Below are 18,960 nucleotides of genomic sequence, written 5' to 3' on the forward strand. Positions count from 1 at the left end.
CCGAACCCCGAGGCCTGGCGGCGAAGGGGGCCGGGGACGCAGCCCTGTCGTCTGCCCGGGGAGGGGGGGGGGAGCGGGGAGTGCGACCTGCGACCAGAACGCCACTGCGCCCGCCTCCCAGTTCCCGCTAGGTGTTAGCACTCACACACGCGCGCGCGCGCGCGCACACACACACACACACACACACACACACACACTAGGTCAAGTCCACAGAGCCGCCTCCGCTGTCCTCCAGGAACTTCTTAGAAAATTCCACTCGCCTTCTATTTGCACGTCCGCTTCTCCCCTCTTGCACCTTTTACCGTCGCGATCCAATTAAAAAAAAAAAAAAAAGCACGCGAGCAAAAGCAAAAATTGCAAACCATTTAAGTGATCGTCGATGTGCAGAAACCGCCTTAAATGAAAGGCAGGTGAGATTAATTTTAATGTCCTTACTCCTATACGCCCAGATGGTATCTTTGCAACATGTAATTAATGTTAAATGTGAATGGAAATTCGCTCTCTCTCTCTCTCTCTTTGAAAATTAGTTGATGTCTAATGTGTATTTTACACTCAAAGCCCATCTCATTGGGAATCAGGCCCATTTAGAATGCTCCCGAGCTACAAGTAGTTACTGGCTGCTGCATTGCACAGCACAATTCCAGTAATTACCTGTAAATTGTTTTTGATGGGGCTGATGGTGCTAATGCCGAGTGAAAGGTGAATGTAAATAATGAAAAACGAAAAAATAGTTGTCCTTACTGTTGCATTGGCCCATCTCCAGAATTCTGAGGTTAACTCTGTGATTTAAGGAGGGCTTAATGTTTTTCTGATTTTTATTTACAGTATCATTTTAAATAGGGCCAAGACGTCCATATGAACCTTTTTTTTAAATCAACCTTGTGAAACATGCCTTCATGTAAATCAACAAGAAAATATGGTTTATTGGGGGCAAGCATGAGTGAATGATTTGTGTGCTCTTGATTAATATTGTACAATATTTCAGTTTAAAATTGGATGAAGATGCTGCTGCTGGCATTTTGAAATGTCTCTGACTGTGGGCAGCAGCCACTTCTCAGTCACTTATTTTTGTTTGACATTTTAAAAAAATTTCCTCATTGTAACATTTTTCTTAATTTGGGAATTTCATGCAATGCACTCCGATCAAACTTGCTTCCCATTATTCCCAGGTCCACCCTACCACTCTTGTGCCCTCATCAAAGAAAAAAGAGGAAAAAATAAAAACATTAAGTCCAATTTGAGTGGCCCAGATACTCACTGGAGCATGGCCAAACTCCTCGTGGCCGTGGCCAGCCCCTTGAAGTTAAAGGTCCTTCCCACCTCCCATCAAACCCCCATACTCTCACCTCCACCAGAAGCCAGCTAATTTTTGAGACTGAAGTCTGCTTGCTGTTCAGGATGGCTTCAGTGGAGCTGAGGCCAGCTTTGAACACTGGCTCCACCTGCTTCCACCTCCCAGGTGCTGTGATTAGCAGCATTAGCACCATGCCTGGCTCAGCAGTTGCTTCTTGCTTGACCTTATTCCCTATGTAGAAAGGACCCCAAACTGTTCAGAATCCGAAAGTGAGATAGCCTGGGTGTTCTTACTGAGTCAGTTGTCAGGCTTCATCTGTGTCAGGCTTCTGATTACCGTCCTTTTGTTTCCTTCTAACAAAATTTTTTGTGGGTCTTTTTTTTGGTGGGGAGGGGTACTAAAATTGAACATGGGGCTTTGTGGGTGCTAAGCTTGTCCTCTGCTACTGCCAGCTCTCTGGTTAAAGCTTTCATGGTGGATAACCACCTTTTCTAACACAGAGATTTTACTAGGTGAGCATCCATGCTGATATCAGGAATATTTATAAGCTCCTTGCACCAGAGGGGTTAACTCAGACATCCTAGGCCACCTCCCATTCCCTGGTGTTTAGTTTTAGCTCTATGCTTAGGGAATATGAGAGATGGACTCAGGGGTAGCATGAATGAATTTAATTTGTGATAAACAGGATGTTTTGCAAACCAGCAGTTATCAATGATAATAATTATTAGTATGTATCCGCTACTGTTTTAAGAGGCTTTATCATTTCATTTATATAAGTCCTCATATCCTCTGGGGCATATGCCAGGATATTACAGAAACTCAGATCCTTCTAGGGACCGTTGTAATGCTGTACTTCTGGTCACTACAGTAAAAGGCCTTGTGAAAACGTATGAGAGCCATGAGGGGCTCACTGAAGATCACTAGAAAAGCTCCTCTTCTTCATTTGTACGATGCTTATGGATTGGTGGCAAATCGACGGATTCCATTCAGAGAGGATGGAAAGTGTAGTGTGCACTATCAGAAAGGTCATGCTACTAACTAGAACAAAGAGAGTTTCCCCTAAGTGATCTTAGACAGTGTTCTTCAGGAACACTTCCTTAAGCTGCCTAGATTTCCCCTCGACAGGGTTGTGCTCTGAGAGGATACCATCATTGCGCCTTGCTTGTCAGATTACTAGAATTTTTTAAAACTATTTCTCTACTTAAATATCCTTTTGAAGGTAGGTGGTGCCTTATTGGTACTTCTAGGTCAGCGGTTCTCAACCTTTTGGGTCAAGATCTCTTTGGGATCAAAGGACTCTTTCCCAGAGATTGCATTTAAGATACCTCGCATATCAAATATTTACATTACATTTATGTTGCATTTACAATTCATAATGATAGCAAAATTACAGTTATGAAGTAGCAACAAAACAATTTTATGGTTAGGGGTTACCACAACATGAAGTTTTTTCATTTGTTTGTTTTTTGTTTTGTTTTGAAGATTTATTTATTTTATTTATGACTACACTGTAGCTGTCTTCAGATACACCAGAAGAGGACATAAGATCCCATTACAGATGGTTGAGCCACCATGTGGTTGCCGGGATTTGAACTCAGGACCTCTGGAAGAGCAATCAGTGCTCTTAATCTCTGAGCCATCTCTCCAGCCCTGGTTTGGTTTTTCAAGACAAGGTTTCTCTGTGTAGTTCAGGCTGGCCTGAAGCTCACTCTGTAGACCAGGCTGGCCTGGAACTCAGAGATCTGTCTTCCTCTGCCCTCTGAGTGCTGGGATTAAAGGTGTGCACCACCACATCTTGGTGGCATGAGGAACTAGGTTATAGGGTCAAAGCATCAGATAAGTTGAGAAGCACTGTTGTAGGTTCTTGGTCCTCACAGTCTTCAAACTGTAACTATTCATTCACAATAGGCTTGCCTTACCATAAATCATCATTATAGTGACAGTAATGAAGGCCAGCTTTCAAAGCTGACTTCAGCTTCACCAGAGCACCCTTCAAGCCCAGCTAATGAGAACATTTTTATAGCCGGACATGGTGGCGCACGCCTTTAGTCCCAGCACTCGGGAGGCAGAGGCAGGCGGATTTCTAAGTTCGAGGCCAGCCTAGTCTACAAAGTGAGTTCCAGGACAACCAGGGCTATACAGAGAAACCCTGTCTCGAAAAAGCAAAAAGAAAAGAAAAGAAAATTTTCATAACTATGAAGGAGGAAATATTTGCAAGCCACATACCCAATAAAAGACATGTAACTAGGAAAATATGAAGAACTGTCATAAGCCAACTATAAAAAATATCCAGCTAGAGAATGGAAATATCACATTAATAGAAGGAGAAAAAGCCTGTATGAACAGATAGTTCGCTGATGAGAATATACAGAGAGCATTTAAGTTCGTGAAAACTTCTCAATTAACCACTAGTTACTAAAAATTAAAACTAATGACATTTCATTATCCACTTACCAAAATAAGGCAAAATCAAAAAACAAGACCCCGGCTGGTGAGATGGCTCAGTGGGTAAAAGCACCCGACTGTTCTTCCAAAGGTCCAGAGTTCAAATCCCAGCAACCACATGGTGGCTCACAACCATCCGTAATGAGATCTGACTCCCTCGTCTGGAGTGTCTGAAGACAGCTACAGTGTACTTACATATAATAAATAAATAAATCTTTAAAAAAAAAAAAGACACAATCTTCCCAGTAGCTTCTGCCCATATTTCAGCGTGTAAAGCTGAGAAAACCAGGAGAGCGATTTTGAAGCTGCAAGTGATTTTGAAGCCAATGTGCTGGAGACCCCAGGAAGCTGGAGATGGCAGAAATGTAGAATGTCCGCTGAGAGAAGCAGCAGGAAAGACGCATAGCCAGCGCCATCTCCCAACCCCGACAAGAAAAACACTAGAAGACAGGAGAGATGCTAACTGGTTAAAGGTGCTTGCTATTTCATGCACAGGAATGGGAAGATTGGGATTCTGTAACTGCAGCACTGAGAGGTATGGAGACAGGATGGTGCTGGGGCTTGCTAGTTGCTGGCCTGAACAAAAAATTGTGAGCTCTAGGTTCAGGGAGAGATCCTGCCTTAAAGAAATAAGGTGGGAAATGATGGGATACTCATTGCCTTCCTTTGTCTTCCCATGCGGGATAAGCGCAAACTCTCCGAGTTCTGCCTCCCCAATGGCGGAGAGGATGCGTGTCAATAACCCCACACATGATGCATCTCTCTCTCTCTCTCTCTCTCTCTCTCTCTCTCTCTCTCTCTCTCTCACACACACACACACACACACACACACACACACACACACCCCTCATTTCACACACATTACTTCCCGTACGCAAACAAAAGACCATGTAGGCAAGAAGACACTTGAGAGCTTACTTACATCACGCCAGACATGGACCTATGAGACTTAGTATTTACACATCAGGGTTTTGCTTTTACCATGGCCCTGTTTTCTATTCTCCAGCTCTGTTCTTTTTTTGAATGGGGATATTTACTCTGTGCCATTTTATACTGGATTAAAGTGATCTCTATTTTATAAGGAAATTCAGCTAAAAAGTCGTCTTGGTTTTTGGACAATGTTGGAACTGAAGAGACTTTGGGGACTCTTAGAAACAAGTTTAAAACATTTTGCATCCATGTGGAAATCAGCTTCTGGAGTGGAACAGGAATACAAACTGATGATTCAACACACACGCTCACACATCTCTGTGAACCTTGGCCCCCAGCTGGAGGGAACTATTCTGGGGGATAATGGAACTTAGAGGATGAGGCTTAGCCAGAAGAATTAGGTCATTTGAGGATAGGACTTTGGGGTCTATCTTGCTCTCGATCCTTCCTGGACCCCCTCTTTTCCTTCCTGGTTCATACAAGCTGACTACCTTTTCCCTGGCATTTTTCCTCTATGGGATTTCTGACTTGCTGTGGGTCTTAAAGCAATGAAGCCAGCAGACCGTGAACTCTGATAATTCAGAAATCTTCCCTATTTAAATTGTTTCTCAGTTAATTTGTCACCAAGACAGAAGTTCTCCCAACTCAATAATCCTTGCTTTATCTTACTACATTATTCCTAGGTAAATCAAACCACCCCGGCAACCTAAATACCTTTATCAGTGAATAGAGGTATCATTAAGGAAGAGAAGAAGAATTAGCTGGTGTGTTTGTCCTCATGGGTCTCATTTGTGTTAATTATCTTCCTCTCCTGGTCTCTTGGGCCCTCTGTAACTTCAGCCAGTAAACATCGGAGAGTTCTGGATCAGGGAAGACTCTCCTCTGGACAAGAACACTGCCTGAGATCTCTTCAGGATCTACTGATCTTGTTTAATGTTGATCTCTTTACTGCATTATAAATGCCATGAGATTAAAAATATGTTCATTCACATGTTCATGCCCTCAGCAGATATTCTTGCATGGCTGCTATGGGCTAGATATAGTTCAAGGAGCTAATCATATGCATATGAGATAGAGAGTATGTAATTGATATGTCTTAGGAACCTACAAACCTATTTGGTGTTGGTTATAGAAATTCACATAGAACAATATGGTGGCTACAATGTGGTGGGAGTTTATTGGGGGTAGTGGAGCAAATTCAGTGAATTTCCAATGAGGAATTGCCGGATTGTACATTATGCTTTAGTAAGAGGTCATAGATAAGGATATCTCTCGGGATTCTGGATTGGTGTCCCAACGAAAACTGGAATATCAGATGGCATAGGTTCAGGAACACAGGGATTTTTATTCCATTTGGACATTCCATTTGACCTCTGAAGTGTCCAAGAAGAATCGTTCAATGGGCATAACTGTTTAAGTGTTAAAGCTCAGAGGACCACGTGTGGGTTAGGGCTTCATATGTGTAAAGGCAGGAAAAGAGACATCATATTTAACAGCTTCATTGAAGAAGAAAGTTTTCCTTTCTTTATTTCCCTAGAACTGCAGTTGAAAGAAGCTACCATAAAGCAGAAGTTTAAAGAAAAAGACGCCAAGAGGGTCAGTTGTAGAAATATCAGACAGTAGAATTCAAGAATACATAAGTGTAACCCTTGCCTGCCACTAAGCACTGCAGTGCTACATTGGATGATTCTTACCTGAAGCCATTAAGCAATGGAATAAGCAACTAACTTTGAGAATCTGATGCACATAAAATTTTACTGCGTTTAAATATGCATATTGAGAGAACATAACAGCAATAGTTATGGCTAGTATTTATATACTTATATAGCACTTGTTTCAAGTAAATACTTGTATTAAATGGATTATATCATTTAATATTCAAAAACCCCTATAAAGTAAGTACCATATTCTATTCTATTGTCATATATATATGTATACATGTGTATGTATATATGGAATATAAGGCTTTGAATATGAAGTGCTTCTCCATAGGCTCAGTTTGAATATGCTTGCCCTTGGGAATTGGCACTATTAGGAGGTGTGGCCTTGTTGGAGAAAGTGCATCACTGTAGGGGTGGGCTTTGGAGCTCCGCTCAGTGCAGTTTCTCCGAGATGCAGAGCTCTTAGCTCCTTCTCCAGCATTATGTCTGCCTGGATGCAGCCATGCTTCCTGCCAGGATGATAATGGACTAAACCTCTGAAACTGTAAGCCAGCTCCAATCAAATGTTTGCATTTCTTTTCTTTCTTTCTTTTTTTTTTTTTTTTTTTTTTTTTAGGTATTTTCTTCATTTACATTTCAAATGCTATCCCAAAAGTCTCCCATACCCTCCCCAAATGTTTGCATTTCTAAGAGTTCCCTTGGTCATGGTGTTTTTTCCAGTAATAAAATCCACACTAAGATAGCGAATGTGTTTGAATATTTGGTTGTCAGCTGATGCCTAGCTGGTGGACATTGACCTTAGGAGTGCAACTTGAGGTTTGTATTCAGCCCTGCTTCTGGCCCAAGTACTCCTAACCTGGTCATTAAGCTGTGTGGATCCTCAGTCACTTGCTCCCACTGCCGTGAACAGTGCTGTGCTTTCCCTACCCAGGTGGATTGAGCCGTCTCAAATCACAAACCGAAACAAACTCTTTCCCCCTCTAAATTGCTGCTGCCAGGTGGTTAGTCACAATGATGAGAAAATTAAGCTCCGTAGCTCAGGAAATTAACTTGCTCAAGACCCATTCTTAGTGGCTGTCCCTACAACCTTAAATAATCCACAAGACCTCCAGAGTAATGGGCTCACACTGACACAAACAGCCTAGTCTCACTAAGATGATGTATTTCTTATGACAAATCAGCAAGGAGGCAACTCAATGACATTCTAATAGCTGTCAGAATAATATAGATTTGTGAGTAATTTGGTTGCAAGTAACAGAGTATTAGGAAATATAGAAAATGTAGATAGTTTTATTTAATCTTAAAAAGAAACAAAATCACACAGACCTGAGTATGGCAGCTAAAGACAAACAAAGCAGTGGAATTCCCCAGGGGAAAGGGTCAACATTGAAGGAGTAAAACACAGATTCAGAGACCAGGTGGCAGACAGAAGGGAGAAAATTCGAGCACTAAGAAATAGAGGGGCTGGAGAGATGGTTCAGTGGTTAAGAGCATTGACTGCTCTTCCAGAGGTCCTGAGTTCAATTCCCAGCATTCACATGGTGGCTCAAAACCATCTGTAATGGGATTTGATGCCCTCTTCTGATGTGTTTGAAAACAGCTACAGTGTACTCATATACATAAAATAAAGCTTAATAAAAAGAATAATAAAAAAAAAAAAGAAAGATGGGGGCTGGTGAGATGGCTCAGTGGGCAAGAGCACCCAACTGCTCTTCCAAAGGTCCAGAGTTCAAATCCCAGCAACCACATGGTGGCTCACAACCATCCGTAATGAGATCTGACGCCCTCTTCTGGTGTGTCTAAAGACAGCTACAGTGTACTTACATATAATAATAAATAAATAAATCTTAAAAAAAAAAAAAAGAAAGAAATAGAAACAGATGTGGGTAGTGCAGGAATGACCTCCTTGTCCTCAATAAGAAAGGAAGAGATGAGGATGCTAAGACTGAGCAGGATAGACTTACCAAACAGGGATCTTTAGGAAAGAGAAAACGTCTGCTCTGGGAAAGGAAGCGCCCACAGGAGACCTGCTGGCTGCTGCTGAGACCAAAGCTGAGGCTGGGTGATAGAGATTTATTTATTTATTTACTTTTGTTGGTTTGTTTTCTGTTTTGTTTTGTCTTTCGAGACAGGGTTTCCTCTGTATAGCCCTGGCTGTCCTGGAACTCACTCTGTAGACCAGGCTGGCCTCGAACTCAGAAATCCACCTGCCTCTGCCTCCCAAGTCCTGGGATTAAAGGGGTGTGCCACCACTGCCCAGCTGGGTGCTAGAGATTTATAGAGAAGCCTCCACATCGCCCCTGACCACCTGATCATAACTGAAGAGCCCGTTAATGGGACTGCAGTTGCTTATGCAGCTAAGACAGAAAGGGCTGAAAAACTGCTCATGGTTAAGGCTAGACCGAGAAGGGTTGAGGAAGAAAGGCAGGTGATAGACGGAAAATGTGGGAGTAGAAGTCAGAAATGAGGACCCTGGACATAAAGGGGTAGCCAGAACCTGTGCTACATGAGTAGAAAAGTTTAGAGGACATTAGGAATGAATAATTACCATATTCAATATTCCAATTCCACAGGTCAACTAATTGACCTGAGTGCTTGCTGGCCAGCAGGAGGTGATGTAATAGCTGGAAATACTCATCAATCAGATAATGAACAGAGTCCAAGCTTTGCATTAAAGGAAGAGGAGTATCATGTTTAATATATAAGTATCAACCACAGGGTCTTCTTGTTCCTGGTGTGTTCTGTCGCCATATCTCTCTAGCTCAGTCTACTCACTTACCTTTCGGTTAACATGCTCAAAATCAGTGAATTCTATTTCAAAAAGTTTTCTTTTAGTGTCAGGGCTGGAGAGATGGCTCAGCAGTTCAGGGCACTTGCTGCTGTTCCCAGAGGATCTGGGTTCAATTCCCAGTACCCACAAGGCAGCTCACAACTATCTGTAATTCTAGGTCCAGAGATATGACATCCTCGCGTAGACATACGTTCAGGCAAAACACCCATGCACATAGAATAAAAATTAATAAATCATATAAATGTGTATGAATTTTAGCCTGTGTGTCCATGTACCACTTGCATGTCTAGTGCTACCAGAGGCCCTAAACAGGGTTGGGATCCCCAGGAACTGGACTTACAGAGTGTGAGCTACCATGTGAATGCTGGTAATTGAATCCTGGTCCTCTGAAAGAGCAGCCAGTTCTCTTAACTGTGGAGACATAAACACAGCCCCCTTTGCTTCTGTCTTAACTACTATACTATGCTCACATGTTTTCTTAGTTTTAAGAAGTATCTGTGGACTGCATAATGAATCCAGACATTCTTTTAGATATAGAAACCCTGTCAATATCCTGACAATATCCTGACAAAATGGAAGCCATCAAAGAACTTACATGTAAATGCAGAAATTAGACAGATACATAATTATAACATAAGGTAGACTGAAATTTATACCCCTCCTGCACTATGTCAGAAACAAAGTCAGACATGTTTATATCTTTCCACAATGCCCAAATTTATTAATTAACAATAAAGTCACAAGCTGCCTTGGTTTTGTTGGCTGCAATTTGCAAAGTATTCCTGATTTCCCATGACAGCTGACCATTGGCTGGCCATGGAGGATGTTCAGTGGCCTCAATGGAGGAGACAGCGAGCTGATAGAGATGCAGAGAGTCATAGCTGCAGTGTTTAGATAGTAATGAACCCTGTTGGAGAGCAACTAGAGGTACTGAGCTGCAGAGGCTGTATAGGGTCACAGGGTTGAGCCTAGCTGCTAGGTTGACATGAGCTACATAGGCAAGGTACAGAACTGTGGAAGCTGTAAAGGCAAGGCACTGAGGGATGAATGGATGAACGTTAATGGAATGATGATAGACGAAGCAGGTGATGTCAGCAGTGGGGGATAGGAGGCCAGAAAAGCTGCTTTGGGAAAGGAAGCTGATTAGGAAAGGGAAGTGCTCCAGGAAGCCTGCTGGCTACAGCTAAGGCCAATCTGAGATTAGATGCCAGAGGTTCCTAGACCACACCTCAATATATTGAAATATTAATAGTTTTAAGGAATGGTGCATTGGGGATGGTGATTAAGTCATAAGGGCTCATGAATAGGATTAATGTCCCTATAAAAGAGCAGAGAGAGAAAAAGAGAGAGAGAGAGAGAGAGAGATTGAGAGAAAGACAGAGAGAGAGAGAGAGGCAGAGAGGCAATTGTTCCTTTTGCTATGTGAAATTATAGTTCTCTATGAGGGAACACACATTCCTCATCAGGCACCAAACACATCTACCTGTGCTTTGACCTAGGACTTCACAGTCTGCACAGATGTGAGCCATTCTTTTCCATTGATTATAAGCCACCCAGCCGATCTTTTGCTTTGGCAGTCCGACTAGAGTGAGATACAGAGTTATAAACATTAAAACAATGGCAAAATTGGGATTCTAAGTGGGAAGACACACACCTCAACCTTGTGCGGCTTATTAAGTCTTCTGTGAGAAGGTATTATTTCATATGAAATGATGGGTTAGTATTTATTTTCTCATTCAAACCTCAACTCTCTCCTGGAATAGACTTTCTTTCCAGGGGTCAGCAAACTTGGAACTAAAATTAAGTCTCCTCTATTTTTTTGAGGTTGTGACCTGAGACCAGTGGTTCTCAATCTTCCTGATGCTGCAACCATTTAATACAGTTTCTCAGGTTGTGGTGACTCCTAAACATAACGTTAGTTCATTAAAATCATTACCTCATAGCTGTAATTTTGCTACTTTTATGAAGTGTAATGCAAATATCTGATATGCAGAGTATCTGATATGTGACCCGCCTCCTCCTCCCCAAAGGGTTGAGAACCACTGCTTTAGATGCATCCGGTCATAATTTCTTTTTCTTAAGACAGAACTAGGCAATACCCATTTCATAGTCACTGAAATAATCAAACAAGGTAATTGTGGTGGTTTGAATGAGTGGTCCCCATAGGCTTATTTATTTGAATGTTTCCCAGTTGGTGGAACATTTTGGGAAGGATTAGGAGGTGTGGCCTTGTTGGAGGAGTTGTGTTACTGGGAAGACTTTGAGGTTTCAAAAGCCCATGCAACTCCTCTCTGTCTCCTTCTAGAGGATAAGGATATAAGCTCACAGCTACTGCCATGCCTGCCTGCCTGCCTACTGCCGTGCTCTTGGCCATGATGGTCATGGACTCACCCTCTAAAACTGCAAGCCCCCATAAACTTTTCTTTAAGTTTCCTTGGTCATGGTGTCCCTTCCTAGCAATAGAAAAAATAATATGATAGTAATACATTTCACACTGCTGTGTAAACTTTTAAGCATCATATAGCTGTTATTCTTCTGTCCCGTGGGATGCCTGTGCTGGCCAGCTTTTCATTACTGTCAAAGGTACATGAGTAAATCAGCTTAAAGGAGGACAGATTTATTTTGGATTACAGTTCTAGAGGTATCCGTCTGCGGGCTCTTGGCTCTATTGTTCCTGCATCATGTAAGGACAAAACTTTTTATCTCAGGGTCCTTTCAAAGCAAAGATAAACACACAAAGGGCCCTGGGACAAGACATAGCCTTCAAAGGCATCCTTCCAAATGATCCACCTCTTCCCTGCTTCTTAGCAACTCATGCAGTATGGACTCATCAGTGGATTAACCCATCCATGAAGTTAGCATGCTTTATAACCCATACCTTTTAATATGGCACCCAGATGAGGACCAGGCCTTCAATACACAAGTTTTTTATGGAGTGGTGCTTCATCTTCAAACTACAACAATGGCTTATGCTTTTATAGTCTTATACCTATCATAGAGATTAGGAAACATAACATTCCTAACAATCGATATGGGTCTGTAAGTGAATTTCAGATTTCTGAGGTTTAAGCCCCTAAAGTAGGTATCCCCCACCCTCAAACTATTTTAAAACAACTGAGTTAATTCCATAAGCCACAGCACTTTGTCCCCTCCTCAAAAGCTAGGGACAACAGAGGATGCTCCTGACCCTCTACCAGAAGCAGGAGGATGTAGCAGCTGATGTGTCATTTAGTGTGGAATGCTTGAGACATGTAATCCCTAGAGAATGAACCTTGACCACTCTGTGGAGAAAAAGACCAGCAGGGAGAGGAATTTAATCACCACTGGGACAGATAATCTTTGGAAACACTGAATAAAGATGGGGTGGAAGGCAGAGAGTTGTAAAAATCCTTGTCTCCAAGCTCAGGATGGCTTCCTGAACCAGCAATGTTTCCTTATTACTACTTCTGGAAAGCCCCATGGATGAGAAACAAACCACAGGTAAAGAGGCACTTCTGAGTACTTAGAATAATTTTGTTATATTTATCCCTTGAGTTGTGAGACTCTTTGGAATTTAGTCTCAGGATAAGTGTAAGAGTTAATATATTATATATATATTATTTTTTTCTAACTTTACTAAGAGACTATGTAAGAATTCAGCAAATTAAAACAAACAAACAAACAAACATAGGTTCATACGTTTTTCTTCCTAGATTCTACCATTAGTATTTAACTATACCTTCTATACTCAGCCTTTTAATTAAGCATCTTACTTTGAGGTTGTCATAGATTCCCACACAGTTGTGCGGTTTAAAAGAGAAAACTGCCCTTGTTTCCTGGCATCTCACAATATTAACATCCGGCAAAGTTATAGGAGAGCTTCACACAGGCTTCAGATCACAGTTTAAGAGACTAGGCCTAAGAACTAGGCAAATCCAGGCAAGCCAGGCAAGTCAGTTACTAGGAAAACAAAAAAAAAACAAAAAACAAAAAACAAAAAACAGGTTTCAGGCAGCTAGTCATAAAACTGCCCTGCTATCAGAGACCGTGCAGCCACCTGGCCTGAGGCAAGGACAATGGGTCAGCAACAGTTTCCAGACTTCCCCAGCAAATTTCTAGCCCCTACACCCTGGTCAGGGAATGTCCCTAGAGATGTACCCAACAGATTAAGATAGAGGTCACCTACTCCAGAATTCCCCTAATGTGCTTTAAATCAGGTCTTTGAACTCACTTGGTTGTCTGTCTTGATAATGGGGGTCCCCAGCATGTTGGACTTCTGAATAAAACACTTGTTGCATTTACATTCTATTTTAGTCCAGGGTATCATTTTTCTTCGAATCTTCGACCCTTACAAAAATCACAGGACAACTCTACCGCCACAGGGGCCCCTCAGTTTCCTGTTCACAGTCACATCTACTTTTTTCGAAATTCCCACCTCTTCTTTAAACCTTGCTAACCATGAATGTACTCTGAATTTCCACAATTTTGTATTTTTAAAACTGCTGTAGAAATGGAATTCCTTTGAAATTGGCTATCTTTTAGCATAATTGAAATTCATCCAAGTTATATGTGCTGTTTTTCCCTTTTGTTTGTTCAGCAGTATTTCACGGTAGTCATACACAATGATTTCCAAGCTAACAGTTCATTTAGCCAGTCACTATTCAGCAGGAACATTTAGATTAAATTACTACCAACTTTCACTTTTAGGTTTTGGTGAGAGAATAAATTCCTATTTCCCTGGAATAAATGCTCAGAAGTATAAGTGCTGTACTATATAGAACTGTATGTTTAGTCTCTTCCCTATACTCTGAAATTATTTGCTTATCTACTATCTATCTACCTATCTATCCGTCTATCTATCTATCTATCTATCTATCTATCTATCTATCTATCTATCTATCTATCCATTCATCTATCTATCTATCTATCTATCTATCTATCTATCTATCTATCTAATCATCTATCTATCTATCTATCTATCTATCTATCTATCTATCTATCTATCTATCTATCCATCCATCCATCCATCCATCCATCCATCCATCCATCCATCCATCTATCTATCTATCTATCTATCTATCTATCTATCTATCTATCTAATCATCTATCTATCTATCTATCTATCTATCTATCTATCCGTCTATCTATCTATCTATCTATCTATCTATCTATCTATCTATCTATCTATCTATCTTTGGGGCAGGCTTTTATGCCTTCACTCTGGCTAGCCTGGAACTCACGGGTCATTCTGCTGCAGGATTTCAGGTGTGAGTCACCACGCCCATCCTGAGGGCTCTTTGCTTTCTGAAGGCTTTGTTATGATTTTGAAGGCATATGCTGTGAGTCTGAATGAAACTCAAAGGCAGGAGGATCAAAGCTTCAGAAGCATTTTGAGCTAAGGCAGAAAAATACATCCATCTAAAGGTCATGTTATCAGGCTGATAAAGTTTCCAAGGTAACAGTCTGTCTTCAGAAGGCCACGTTTGTCTCTTCTCTGGGCCAGTGTCAGATCCTCAGTTTCTGATACGGGTGCTCAGGGAAAGCTAGCAAGCATCTGCTGTTTACCCTGACTGCAGATGCAAACTAACCCCAAAGGGGCAGCTTTTCAGTTACCCTTCTCTCTGCAGTCTCCCTGAAGAGCAATCTTTAAATATGTTAAAGGAGTATTTTGGCGTGGCCTAGCTTGAACTCCCTCATGGTAATTTGTTACTGAAGCCCTAGGATGCTAATGGAGTCTCTATCCTTTATTATTTCCCCAGGCCCCCAAAGATACCATTTATCTTTATATTGATAAAGATTCTTATAATTAGCACTTACCACACAAGAAAGCTGAATTAGTTGAAGCGGTGCAGCCATGCTGTGTTGATCTGGCTGGTCTCCAACTCCTAGCCTCCTCAGCCTCCCCAGGAGCGGATGCCACTGTGACCAGCTAAAGTTAGGTAGATATTCACAGTAATTCCCAATACAAGTGCTTTTATTAAGTAGATCCAATTGTCAGTTGACATTGTGCTGGCTGTTTGGTGTCAGTTTTCTTCTTGTCAATACTGATTAGCATCAGTTCACTTAATTCATTGATGTATTTATTTCCTGGGATCAAACACTCTTGATTGGTCATCCTAAAATTGAGTTAATCTCAACATCTTGCCCCTTTTGGCAAATGCTTTACATCTGAGCCACACTCCCAGTCTTAAGGTTGGTTCTTGGGCTGGTGAGATGGCTCAGTGGGTAAGAGCACCCGACTGCTCTTCCAAAGGTCCAGAGTTCAAATCCCAGCAACCACATGGTGGCTCACAACCATCTGTAATGAGATTTGACTCCCTCTTCTGGTGTGTCTGAAGACAGCTACAGTGTACTTACATATAATAAATAAATAAATAAATCTAAAAAAAAAAAAAGGTTGGTTCTTTTAAAACTTGCCACTTGGCATGACTGTTAGATTTTACTAAGACTCTTATCTGATGGAGCTTTTAGCCAAGAATAATAATGACTGGGTTGGTTTTTTATTTGTTTGTTTTTTTTGGGGGACAGTTCTTGCTGGCTAGCTCAATAGTCATTATGTAGCTCATGTTAACTTTGAACTCAGGCAATCCTTTTGCCTCAGCCTCCCAAGTGCTGGGATTACAGGTGTGAACCACGCCCACCCAGTTAACCACTATGTTTATAGAAGGGGAGCTTGAAATAGTAAAGTGCTGACAAAATACAATAACTGTGATGGAAATCTTTTTAATTTTTTTTTCTTTTTTCAGACATGGTCTTATGCACTACAGACTGGGCTTGCAGGTCAGTCTTTAATTGTGTGGTAATTACTTACCTCAGTAAGCCCCTTTAAAAAGACACACAACCCAGTTAATATATTTATAAGCTATATGCCTAGATTGGGCCGATCTATCACTAAACTGATTAATTCCCCTGCGATGAGACCCCTTGCTACTTACAGTTTTTCTAGTCCATGAGGTTCTGTTCCACATTGGTTTCTACCTCCTCTTCCTCCATCCTCTCTTTTCCTCCTCCTCTCTCCTTCTGAGACCGCCCCCCCCCCAGTCTCACCTTTCCCTTCCACTGCCCAATCATAGGCTCTGGCCTTTATTTGACCAGTTAGAATGGGGAGAAGGTTCAATGAGATCACTCTTTGTTGGCTGACAACCCCTCTTGAGGAAGCAGAATTAACATCAAAATATAGACAGCACAGGGTAAGCCACAACATTTAGTAGCACATCTCAGCTTCAGTTTACACTTTAATTTTTTGACTGTTAGCTACCTCTTTGATTTTCAGACTTTAAAGCTGATGTAATGGTATGTTACAGTTGTTGAACCTGATGAATTTTCTAGAAGATAACACTATCTTTTTTTTTTTTTTTAAGATTTATTTATTATATGTAAGTTCACTGTCCTCAGACACTCCAGAAGAGGGCATCAGATTTTGTTACGGATGGTTGTGAGCCACCATGTGGTTGCTGGGATTTGAACCCTGGACCTTCAGAAGAGCAGTTGGTGCTCTTAACCACTGAGCCATCTCGCCAGCCCAAGATAACACTATCTTTAAACCTCTGTTGGCCTAAAAGTCTTCTACATTTGACAGGATTTAATTTGTGTATCCTAATGTTGACCTGGATGCTGACCTGGATGTGGGGAAATGGGAACCCTCAGACACTGCTGATGGGAGTGTAAGCTCGTGCAGCCACTTTAGAAATCAGTCTAGAGGTTCCTCCAAGGACCTCGAAGTATGACTCAGCCTTGCCACTTCTGGGCATGTACCTTAAGTGTGTTGGCTTGAATAGAAGTGAGCTCCATAGGTTCGTGTGTTTGAATGCCACGTGTTTGAATTAAGGAGTGGCGTTACTGGAGAGGGATTAGGAGGTGTGGCCTTTTTTGGAGTAGGTGTGGCCTTGGTAGAGGAAGCGTGGGAGTGCGCCTTGGGGATTCAAAAGCTCAACCCAGACCCAGTGTCTGGCTCTTCAGGCTGTCTGCCGATCCAGATGTAAAACTTTCAGCTGCTTCTTCTGCCTGCCTGCCACCATACTCCCCTTCATGATGACAATGGATTAAACTTCTGGAACTGTAAGCAAGCCCCAATTAAATCATTTCTCTTATAAATGTTGCCAGGTCATGGTGTCTGTTCACAGCAATAGAACACTGGCTAAGACACCAAGGAATCTATATTCTCCTACAGGGACACTCACTTGTACATCCATGTTCACTGCTGATCTATACACAATAGCTAGAAAGCAGAATCAGTCCAGATGTACATCGACTAATGAATGGATAATGAAAATGTGGTATATGTGCAGAATGTCATTTTAACCAGCTATTAAGGAAAATGAAATTATGAAACTTGCAGTTGTTAAATGGGCAAAACTGGAAATATTATAAGGAGGAAGGTAACTTCAGTTCACTAGTTTTGTGTATTTGGAGTACGTCAGGAAACCAGAAAAGGACCAGTGGGGTGGAGAGTTCCCATAAGGAAGGAGGGATGGTAGAACATTGTGTAAAAATGATTGTGGAACAGGTCCATTAGAAAGGTAGGAGACAGAGGAAGGAGCAGGACAGGGGAATGCTAATCAAAATGAGGGGAGGGGGAGTAACAAAAATAACACGAAGAAAGAAAGCATTGGAAAACATAAAATAGAGTATGAAGGCAGATGCCCTTCAAGACTAGACTTGCTGATTGTAGAAAAGCCTTGTACGTGAACTCCGCACCACACAGTCTGAAGCACAAAAGAGTTTTAAATGATTAAGGACTTGCCTCATTGTACCTGCAGTATCACTATCTGTTGACTTACGATTATTATTTTAAAACACCGGGCTGAGTCCTTTCCTGCCTTCCAGTTCTTCTGCCACCGGAAGTTTACTCCAGATTGCTGTGCGGAGTCCAGTAGCCCAATGGCCCTTTCTGCTGTATAAAACACAAGGCATTCTCTAAATAAGGGGTTCTCTGTGGTTCACTTATTTTTAAAAGATACTGAATGTCTGTTTTTTTTTCTTCTGCCTGTTAAAATATCTCAGTTAAATTAAAAGCAAGCAAGCAAGCAAGCAAACAAACAATCTTACACTGACGTTTCCTTTAGACTCAGCACTGGGTAAGTTTAATCAGAGTGTACCTGCAGAGCAAGTAACAGAATCTAATCACTAACCAATAACTAGGTCGTTATGTTTTGATTTCCTTAATCAGGAACCTTAACAGGGACGCCAACTACAATTACATTCTAGACACTGCCTATGTTAGTAGTAGTGCACGGTTTCCTCTTGGCTGGCTTCGCTGTTGAAGCCAAATATGCACATGTGTGTGTTCATTTTCAGGCCTTGACTTCGTTTGTGAGGAATTTAACCCCACCCCCGTCCAGAATGGAAAAACAACGCCCCCATTCCCGCCCTCGGCTTCCTCCCGCCTAGGTCTTCTCCAGTTACAGAAGTTCGGATTTTTTTTTTTTTTCCTAGAGAGTTAGAGGAAAAGTCCGGCCCAAGAGTGGAGTTATAGTATCCATTTATTTGCTCTGCTGGGACACCGGTGAGGAAATCACACGTTGTAACTTAGTCTCCTGGGGGAAAGAAGAGGTACGAATTCCTAAAAACTTGTGTTGCAGTGCTTGGCACCGGGTTTGATTGACAGAGACCGATTGAGCAAGAGCAAGGGGGCGGGGCTGCGGGCCTGGGGCCCTGGCAGAGACAAAGGGGCTTCAGCGGCCACCCGGAGGGGAAGGACCCTCTGTCGCGGACCAGCTGCTGCACTGTAAGGGTGCATCTGGTGGAGTCTCTTTCTCCTTTGCAGACTGGCGATCGGGCGAAGCGGGTTTGGCAGGAGGCTAGGGGAGGGGGAGAAGGGGTGCCGAAAGGGGGCGCGGGTCCGGGTCTAGGCAGCCCTG

General features: G+C 42.0%; 1 protein-coding gene across 3 annotated transcripts in view; it reads left to right on the plus strand.

Annotated features, from left to right (window-relative positions):
* Nnt (nicotinamide nucleotide transhydrogenase) overlaps positions 1–18,960 on the plus strand; it is a 108,703-nt gene that overhangs the window by 127 nt on the left and 89,616 nt on the right. Inside the window, exon 1 of one of the 3 annotated variants that reach the window (XM_029468545.1) lies at positions 18,536–18,652. The exons of 1 other annotated variant lie outside the window; for it this stretch is intronic. The gene's annotated coding sequence lies outside the window, so the exon portion shown is untranslated. Of the gene's footprint in view, positions 1–18,535; positions 18,653–18,736; positions 18,828–18,960 lie in introns of those variants that run through there. One more of the 3 variants, XM_021181102.2, reaches the window with a different exon arrangement.

This window comes from Mus caroli, unplaced genomic scaffold (assembly GCF_978045245.1).
Source record: "Mus caroli unplaced genomic scaffold, Mus_caroli_1 scaffold_15, whole genome shotgun sequence".
In the NCBI taxonomy this organism is placed as follows: Eukaryota; Metazoa; Chordata; class Mammalia; order Rodentia; family Muridae; genus Mus; species Mus caroli.